This window comes from Botryllus schlosseri, chromosome 13, assembly GCF_051294905.1.
Source record: "Botryllus schlosseri isolate E-star chromosome 13, Bs_hap1, whole genome shotgun sequence".
Taxonomy (NCBI): Eukaryota; Metazoa; Chordata; class Ascidiacea; order Stolidobranchia; family Styelidae; genus Botryllus; species Botryllus schlosseri.
In genome coordinates, this window is record NC_137248.1 from 3,519,144 (window position 1) to 3,529,629 (window position 10,486).

Below are 10,486 nucleotides of genomic sequence, written 5' to 3' on the forward strand. Positions count from 1 at the left end.
TGGCATATCCAGCCTTCATTTCACAACCCTAACCTACCACAGAGTATAATATCCTTAACATAACTCTAACCCACTATCCCACTATCTCATTATATCAACCACAAACCATAGCCCTAATACAAAACCCTATATTACATCCATATTTTGTATATATAAAAACAAATTAACTTACATATCACCATTGATATAGATACACCGCTGTAGAACTCGATCAAAGAAAGGAATTTCCTATCAGACTGCTTCCATGTGCCACAAACTCAACCAACCAAGCATAACATACGCTAATTACGACGAGCCATATTCTAGAACACAAATAACAATGCACTATGACGTCACAACCATATTATTCGGTCGTCAACAACTACGGTAAACATAAGATTTACAAATTCAAAAAACCAGTATATTTCTACTTGTCATCGCCTGCAGCTTCGAATTACAGCTACGCTCAACCATTATCGCCATCCCAACCTTCATATCAACAAATCCAAGGTTCGTTATTATCACCCATTACCTAAATAATTGATCATTAAATGACTTTAAGTTATTATATTTTATTTGCATTAATTTCTGTTATAGCCTACTCACCTTATATGCATGATGTAAATATGCACTTTACTTCTATCTATCTTATCATTTTATATCCTTTTCGTAATACAGCACTATGGATATTACTCCCAAATTATATAAAAAGACGCAACTGCTCCTTCGGGTGTCAGCATTACCGGTTATTTGCGACAGAAAAGGAGAGGCTAAGGCCCTACCTATACCTTTATACCCCTGACGACGTAAGGTGCTATGGTAGAGTTGCTTTGGAACGAGTCAATATCCATTTTACTATATTCATTCCCTCTGCTTATATTATGTTTTCACGAATTTATATCTGTTTTGTTTTATTTTTATGCATATAAATATATCTGTTTGCAACGAACAACACTTTCATACTCAAATTCTGTACCACATGGAACCCATATATCTTTTTGTTGAATATCTACTACGTCAGATATCTATACTACAACTCCTTCACTTAATTACATCTTACCCTTCCCACTACTTTTCCAGATTTTATGTTACATGATATCAACCCAAAACATCCAATCTTTGAATTCTTGTCGGTAGGGTCAAGCCCGCCTATGACATCTTACCGAGGAAGATCCTATCGTAAAACACCAGAACGTCTTGTTAACCAAATTGCTATACGACATATAAAACACATTCTATATAAACCATGACAAGGAATCTGGTGGATCCATTCGCGGAAGCCCTAGACTGCGCCCTTGCGGGCGCAGTTCTTTCAAGCTTTTACCGCTATGCTGCCTTCGGCAGCTTACATCTCAAAATTTCCGATTTCTGGTCAATTTCAATCAAATGTTCATCATGTTTAAAGTTTCATGTCTCCAAAATGTATGTATGAATCCCGACAATGCGCGAAAAATGCTGTTTTTGAAAAGGCATCGCCCATGTTTATAAATAGTATTTACGAGTACTGATAATTATATTGGTAATATTTATATAATTATATCATTTTATAATATTCTAGATTTGTCAGCCTATTTTGTTTGCGGTGTCGCTTCTGACGCACTACATCGAAAACGTAAATTGAAATGGAAACACATTGATAAAGGTAACATTGCGACGAAGGGCGAGTCGAATGTACATCACGAACTCTATAACAAGTCAGAAAGCGTTCTAAATTTCGATCTAAATTCGTTTAAAATTTGTCTTTTATTTCTCTATAGTCAATGGACAAGCCTTCACACTCTTACTTTATACAAATGAGAATAAAGTGATGTATAATTATAACTCAAAGGTTGCTAAGCACTGAAACTGGCTACCTTTTGTTAATAAGTAACCTATCTGGATTTACAATGGTAGAAAAACGAATTATATCGTTCACTCATTATTATGCCCTCTTGCGTTGTTCGTGATTACTCGTCAAACGAGCTCATAATTGCGTTTATACGCCATGCTCTAGAAACGTTGGCAAGATCATTTCTTAGACACTCGACTGCAATAACTTACTCCAACTCACCCGTTTTCTCTCATTCAAGCAAGCGGATCGTTGCTGACAATACTTCTTCACCTTCGCCACTCCATTCGAGTGAAAGTACCTTGTCCGACAGACTGCTGTCTGAAAGTATTAACAGAATATTGAGCCGAAGAAGACGCAATATATTATTGTAATTTGGACCGACTCATGCTGTAGTATCAGTACCGATAATAATCATAGATTTGGTTTTGGCATACATGAATACTAATTATTAAATACTAATAAAATACTAATAGACAGCGCCCGAGATTACCGGACCTCGATCTGATATATCGAACTTTCTTTTCATCTCATGTTTGTCGCTTGTCCTTTTGTATTATCTTCTATTACCTTCACTCAGTGTGCATGCCTCCTCTTTACATCACCCATGCCCAGGTGGGTGATGATTTCAAAGACTACTCCAATTCATTTCGACACCTTCCTATCTTTTGTATCGCAATCTTGCAGTGTATTGACTGGGTGCTTTTTTTAAATAATAAAATGAACTAAACTGAATGAATTCTGATTGTTGAGCGTGCTGCGTGTTGAATTTGATATGTGTTGCTGCGTGTTTGGTGGACTTCTTATTGCTAGCGAGAAGACCCTCTCAAAGTAGTAACTGTTGCTAATCAAGTAGAAGTTGAAGTGACGACGTAAATTTCTACTCAATTACAAGTAGAACAATAGCAATTAACGAGAAGTGCATAACTATTTCAAGTGGAAGCAGAAGCCACTCTTGTAAGTGCTTTCAAAAAGCTTTTAGAGGTGTTAATCGCAGATTGCTATATTATAGAAATTACATGATTTACGCAGCCACGTAGCAATACTCAGGCGCCGAATACGTTGTCCGGTATGACCTACACCGTTTAGGCGTTAGCTTATATTTCCTTGCAAGTCCTCGTCGAAATTGTTGGCAAAGCGACGGAAGACAGTGATTTATGGGATTAATTATTATATCGTTTGATTGCCCCAGTTGATACATTTGGCGACGTTTAACACGTCAATATGTTCTTCAGCATTGTGGAATTATGTGGCTAGAGTCGTAGTTAGGTATCGTGTACAGTAATATAGGCTATCACTTCACTGAAATGTAGGGTTGTAATAAGCGTTCACAGCAGGGATATCTAGATTCACACGATCCTGAACCTTTCAGAGGTTCACACCATTACTAGTAGGGATGCGAAAATAAAAGTAAATGCGTACTTCAGGGTAGCCAAGTGCAGTGCAGTTCACCATCGCCACATCTTCACCCCAGCAATCCGCAGATCTGCCGTCACAACTTTGACACATCAACGCTGGCGTGGACAACAACGTTAAAACCGTGTTTTGTAAGATCAAGAACGCTCTGATACATACCTTCACTACCGCGGACAATAAGAAACAGACTTGCGAATATATTGACGAGACTTGTCATCCTTCTTTCTGAACTTTTACCAGCGCCTCAATAACAACCTGAAGACGATAGAAGGGGTATATGCGCTCTTTATATACTGAAATTGCGTGTCTGAATCCAGCGCGAATTCGTTGTGCGTGCGCGGCTCCCCGGAGCTGTTCGAGGAAAGGTTGTTTTAAAGAAATAAACATATATTTAATGTAAGACCTGGAGTTCCTCCTCCGGCAGAGAGTATTTATCTAGTTCTAGGTAACACCACAGTCATTGTACCCAATAATCGGGATCGAATGGAATATGCCAAATATTTGTGAAAAAAAGCATGCTCGCCTGACCTGCCATTCCGGAAATCGCGTAGAGAGTCATCGTAACGATCTTCTGCAAAGAATACCTAAATAATGGTATTTCAACTCAGCTGTGGTTTAGTTGGATACTTTCTGCATCTTCTTCGTGGATCGAAACTGGTCCGATCATTGGACGCGTTGGGAGTTTCGATGTGTTAGGAATTCGAATTCTGCAGTGCGTCAGAAATCGCTAATATAGCATATTATAAGGGGAGCAGTGACGCAAAACAATGTGATATATTTCATGTATCTATTCAACGTTTTATAAGATACTGCGCGGCTGCAAGGGGCGGTTGTGTACTACCGGTGATATTATTCTAATAACCGGAATAGAGAGCTTCATATGTCTCCCTAACTATAGTATACTTTTCCGAACGAACTTTGTAACAAATGCCCCTTAAAGAAATGGCGTTCGTAAATGCAGGCATTCACTTTTGTGAACGAATTTGGCACAGTTGATGAGATAACGGCGATGTATTTGTAAAATACTGAAATAAATGTATATTCGACGAATCATAGTCACTGCCAGCACGAATGAATCTGTTGATTCTTTAGGATGATTGAAGTATAACGGTATGCCAGTGCGTATCATCATTTATGGGCCTACGGACCAGAATTGGATTTCACTGTAACAGCTTGATTTAAACTCCGATATTATAAAAGATATTGTGAGAGGTTGTAGGGTGGTTCCGAGATGTAGAAATAATAACACGGCGAATTAGACGTGGCGAATTTCAAGGTATGCAGATATTCAATCCATTACAAAGTCTCATGGAGATTTATTGAAGAGGGTGACCGGTCTACATGTACAATCTGTACATCGAGAAAGCAGACCGGGCCGTATTAGTTGATTCCCTGCAAAATTGTCAGTATTGTGGGGATGCACCATTGTCGAGCAAGCAAATTAAGTAATTTATTAATTTAATTACTTAATTAATATGCGTAATTTTCGATAGGTATTTTCTGCTACCGTGATTCAGTCAAAGTACTTATTGATTCAAGCGCTTTTTCAGTATCAATGAGGGCAAAAGCGTATTCGAGTAACTCGGGAAACTATACAAAAAAGTAGTTTGAATACACAATTGCACATATAAAGTACATCGCGCCTACCCTGTATATACAAAATACAGCGACATTGGGCGAAATTAGCGACAGCAACAGAATATATTTAAAATTAACCTATGAATCTTTTTTCAGAAGCTTAGAAAAAACGTGCGATAAAGAATTCTGAGCATAAGGTCGCGAAGGGAACATTTCAAGTAGGCCTACTTGCACGGTGGATGAAATGTCCCCACATTTTCCTTCGCATGGCTATATTAAGTACTACTCATATGGAATAATCGGCATTTCCCATAATCGCAAGTTACTTATCAATATAGTGAGCAGTCCCGACGTTGGAAAAATGATAATTGACTTCATATGTCGATCTGGTACGTAGTTCACTGCATCCACCGTAATACGTATGTGACAGATCGTCTTCGGGTGTGAATAGTTTCTTTCAATCAGAGAGAAGAGATAAATAAATCGGACAACAAACACTAACATACAGTTCGCACTCCGACATGTAATAAAGCGTACCAACTTGAAACCACACAGTTCAAATAATTTTGTGAAAATTGTTAGGAAGTAGAAATGTTATCGAATGGATGTAAGAAATGTCGCTCTACAAGAAAGCACTTACTCCTGGAGAAAGTTCAATATGTGCTGGATTATGGAGAGATATGAAGTATAACAAAATAACAACGGCTTTATCAGTGATTGCGTACGCAGGTAACCAGTTTGGTGGGATGTCGCGCTGTTACTAACGCCTCTGGACGTAAGTCGTACGAACATGCCAGCGATTCAAAGATGTACATTTGTACGACGACGGGTAAACACTTACATAGGGCTGGAGGTAGAAAAGTTATCAATCGAACAATTCGCGGCCATATATAGATTATAATCGGTTGGTCGAACGAGCGCGTTTCGGCACCGGTACAATCGTTAAAGACACTACAAGATCCATATGGTTTATTACGTTAGTCTTGGGAAATTATCTCGGGTATATCAAATTATAGAACGGTGGTTCGTGACCGGTTTTCCCTGAGCTATAGTATCACGATCTTCCTAAAGACATCCACTCTATTTATGCATATACTTTGTGATGATACGCCCGTCTTGGCAATCATTTGTTGCAGGTAATTATAGGTCCGATCAGCAGTCGAGTTGTTACTGCTGAAGTGGTCCGTCATGTGCAGTGGCGTACGCAGGGGAGGTTCGAAATCGAACCAAAACCCAAGTTCTTCTAAAATGCCGATTTCATCTCCAATACTTGTAAGCTCATGTGCAATTAAGCTATTGGCATCACGCTGTTGCGTTTCGGCCGAACAATACGGTGGCACTTTACACTTACGGTGGTAAGTCTCGCCTTTCTGAACTAGTATCTGAAAGGTGACGACAAAAGTCACACTGATCTTCCAATAAATATTCAATATATTGCTTTCTTTTTGTTTGAAAATTATATTTTGATGGCTTTGTTTCTTAACATTCTATTGATGCACAGTTCATATTGCGCAGCAGTAATCTCCTGTAATGCATCGAATGTGTATAGTTAGATGTGTATTGCGGTATATTTCTGTTTTAATGAAGCATCGTAAAGTTACGGTTGCGCGCAGGCTTGCGGATTGGTGCAGACAAAAAATGAGCTATTGTAACTGAACCGCCTGAGAATATGACATTTGCGATAGAGCCGGGTGCCAAAAGTTGAATTGATTGAATCTAGCCTACAGATCCTGCTATTGACTTTCTATTCATGGAAAATCTACTCCATTGCTGTTGCCGCAAGGTCGAGGTAGAGAGCTGATAATGTTAAGCCCATTCGCGTCGAATACAACGAACACCTTATGGATCATTGCTATTTAATTTATCCACTAATAACTAGCACTGAGATTATTGTATTCAAGGGTCGGCGTGAATCGTGATCAAGTTGCGAGTCTGTATCCTGTTTCGAAGGCAATATGGCTACAGGCCAGCCTGGCACGTAAGACCGTTCATACGAACGGGCGAACAACAATGTCAGTGAAAATGTTTGAACAAAATCCGTCCAAGAATGTTGAGCAACTATACGTTGATAATTTTACATCAATAAATCAGTTTTTATTAATATTTTCATCATTTCAAAACATCACAAGACTGCGATACAATGAAAAGATAGGAAGGTGTCGAAACAAGTTGGAGTAGCCTTATATTATTAGTGAAATGTCTCGATCTCGATGCTCAACACTATTCCATTACAGTAACAAGCGCAACATCATGTCAATGAGCGATCCTTACGAACGATAAAACAGCTTTCCTCAGTCCAGTCGTTCAAACTTGATAAGGGAAACGGGGTGATGTTGACATTTGATTTCAATAAACGATAAATGACCACATAGTTTCAGATGTCAATGACTGTTGTATGTGATGGTAGAGACTAGCCTGCGGGAAATCATATGTATGTACGGATACTTAGACAACTAGAATATTTCCAGCTTTTCAAAAATTACGTTAGCCTTAGAATCATAGCAACACAATTTTTCCAACTTAGACTAGAATTAGAATCATAGCTACACAATCTTTTCCAGATTAGATTAGAAACAGAATTACTGAATTCACGAAAACTTGAAAATCGAATGTAATTCCTAATTTGAAAGAATTACAATAAAAATCATGCTTAATTCGTATTAAATCCGAGCTCATTTTCGTAAACATGTCACAAATTATATTCGAATTAGATTATCGGCATTTCGCTCCAAGTAGTTTAATCAGGTAGCTAGAATTATCTAGTTTTCCAAGTGTATATACGAGTGAGGTGCAGTCATCATAACGTATATGCACCAACATATTGGAATTTTAACATAACCATGTTATTATCCCGGTGTAGTTTCGTACGCAATCGTAGAGTAAACACAGGATTCACTTGGCAGATCTCTCGGATTTGCTGTTATTTATATCTCCGTATGTTTACTTTCGACTTGTGGGTTATAGAAATTACAACCGGAAAGAATACCGCGGGGATTTTAGGACTTGCCCTTCCAATAGGAACGGCTTTATCGCTGGTACTTCGTGAAAAAATCCCCATTAGGGTAGTCTCACGCGCTGAAACAGGAACTATGGACTACGGCTGGTTGCTATCAATCGTAATGATAAGCGATGCCATTTATGCGACATCATGTTTGCATAATATTCATCAATCGATTTTGGGTTATATACGGAAACATGCGTTTCTCAACGCCGCCTCCAACGCGTGGTTGTTTCGTGTCGCGTTTTCTAGTCAAACAATAGCGACTCTGATTCGATAAGTCAGTGGGTAGGATGACTTACCGACAACAAGGAGCCTGTTATTCCAGAACGAAACAGACCGTGAACCTATAATGCCGGCCCATTTTCGGCAAAATATTTACTATCGAATAACGTACTCGTATAGAAATAAACCCGAATATTTTCGGCTGACACCCGTCATGGGCAATCGTCAGCGACTAGTAGAGAATTGAAAAGAACATCGTACGTCAACAATCGTATCATCAAATATGCATAAAAGTCGAATAATAAATCGAGGCGAACAGATGGCTCCATGTATTCTCTATAGTTGCTGACGATTACACCTGACGAGTGTCAGCCCAGAATATTCGTGTTTATATCAATATGAGTATACAATTCAATTGTATATTGAATTTATGTACCTCCAACGGTATCTTCATATACAATGCACTTTTCAATTTTCTACTATATAGTTGCTGTCAGTCGAAAATATTGGCGTATATTTCAACATGGATTGGATATACTATTCAATTGTATATTAAGGTTCTGTACGTCCAAGAGTCTCCTTATATAATATTTACTATAGCAGTGACATTTATGATCTACACTATCCTATATAACGGGTCGTTCACATGCAGTAGCATTCACTGTGCAATTGGTTAGCGTAAAACGTATGAATTTCAATTTTTCTCCCGAAATGCAGTTGATATGACTGTACTGTACTTCCTATATCAACACCGTGGCCTGTAATCAACACCAGGAAATGTCGAAGACATGAATAATGTACCTATGGCGGGTTGAAGTGATGAGAAAACCTCTTCGTCCACACGGTCGGCGTTTCTGCAAGTTTGCGTTTCCGCAATTACGTACGAGAGAATCGTTTTAAGACTCAAAGGCGGATATTTAGCGATAACGCGAAACGGTCAATTATTTTCGTATCTTTTCTATGCGGATGTAGGCTTGATGACTTAACGACTGATCTATTATCTGAGACTTTCCGTTTTAAGTTTTTATTCGTCACGATATTGGTGTGTTTCCATCGAGCTGAATTAAAATATGGGAACAATTTACATCCATACAATAAATTAACCTGGAATTGTTGTAGCGAAGCCCGATTGAATTTCAGATTAGCGTTAACCTCGAAACAGTTGTCTATCCCGAGACTTGAACAACGAGATAATTGTATATTTGTTCAATTAGATTCAATAGAGCGAAATGCCGGTGATCAAATTATAACCTAATTTATGAAATGTTTCTTTGCTCCAATTCTAATCTAATTTGTTAAATGTTTCTATGCTCTACATGAGAACTGTATACTGCGAAACGACCCAATTAAGCTTGTTGTGCAGACATTTGCTATTCTCATCCTTATGAGTGTTAACTCCCATTTGATATGAATGGCACTAGATTCAATGTCCAAGTTATCGCGAATTTATTAATTCTAATTCTAATCTATTCATAAAAATAACTGTGTAGCTATAATTAATTATAATCTAATTTGTAAAAAGTTGGAAATTTACTGGTTGTCCCAGTCTGACTATCACTAGTATCACATGAAAGCATTGTGCACATAATGGACATACTTATTTCACATGTCCTTGGCAGTTGGCAACGATTAACGCGTGCATGGATACAATGATATCTGTTCGGTGTTATTGTCAAATACTATGCGAGTTAGTGTTTGCCAGTCGCCTTGTAGCAGCAATCGCTATGGTCAAATGGCTCTGCAGTTGTGGGAATATTCCGGATTGGTTATCGCAAGGACGCGACTGCTGTCATTTGAGAAAATCACATGGAATGATTGAGGTCTCATTTTGCAACTCATGTCAATTCTGACGACACATGCCGCACTTTGAAATCGTCCTGTTTCGGATGCTGCCATTGCAACGTAGAGTTCCTTATACAAGCAATGATCTTCCGGTAGTCTACACTCTACTTTCGCATGTTAATTTCGTTTGTACAACAAGGTATATGAATCGATCTATTTGTCTATAATGAGTATTGACTGGACACTGGACAGTGGACAATACCTAGGGAGACCTAATCTTATTCGATACCATCCGTTCGTTTCTTATCCTTAATGGTGGTGAGGAATTCCTTGCCATATGCTTAAATCATCGAACTATAATTCCATCTGTATGCAATGCAAGCGCCATATACTATTAAAATATAATTACATCACAGCTGACATCCGTAGTCCCCATATCGCGTGGAATGGTAATTTGTAGGTAGGCGAATTATGTAGGTTTGTGAATGTCTGGTCGGTCTCCGTGAAGCAATACCAATATTGATAGTTCGTATACAATACTCTCATACATGTAGCATTGCTAATGTATGGATGCGAGTCTTCTGGCAGAAGGTACATGTCAATCTGCTTATGGAAGAGATTATTGGAGAAAGTAATTATTGAGCTGGTGACTCACAATAGAAACATCTTTATTTAGCAGC

General features: G+C 38.4%; 1 long non-coding RNA gene across 2 annotated transcripts; it reads left to right on the forward strand.

Moving 5' to 3' along the window:
- Positions 1-282: 282 nt before the first annotated feature.
- LOC145454718 (uncharacterized) lies at positions 283-4,273 on the forward strand. 2 transcript variants are annotated; one of them, XR_013920207.1, is made up of 2 exons: positions 283-489; positions 2,049-4,273. It is a non-coding gene; the product is annotated as an uncharacterized LOC145454718 (long non-coding RNA). The 2 variants fall into 2 exon arrangements; XR_013920208.1 differs by having other exon boundaries at positions 307-489; positions 3,235-4,273.
- The last annotated feature ends 6,213 nt before the right edge of the window (positions 4,274-10,486 follow it).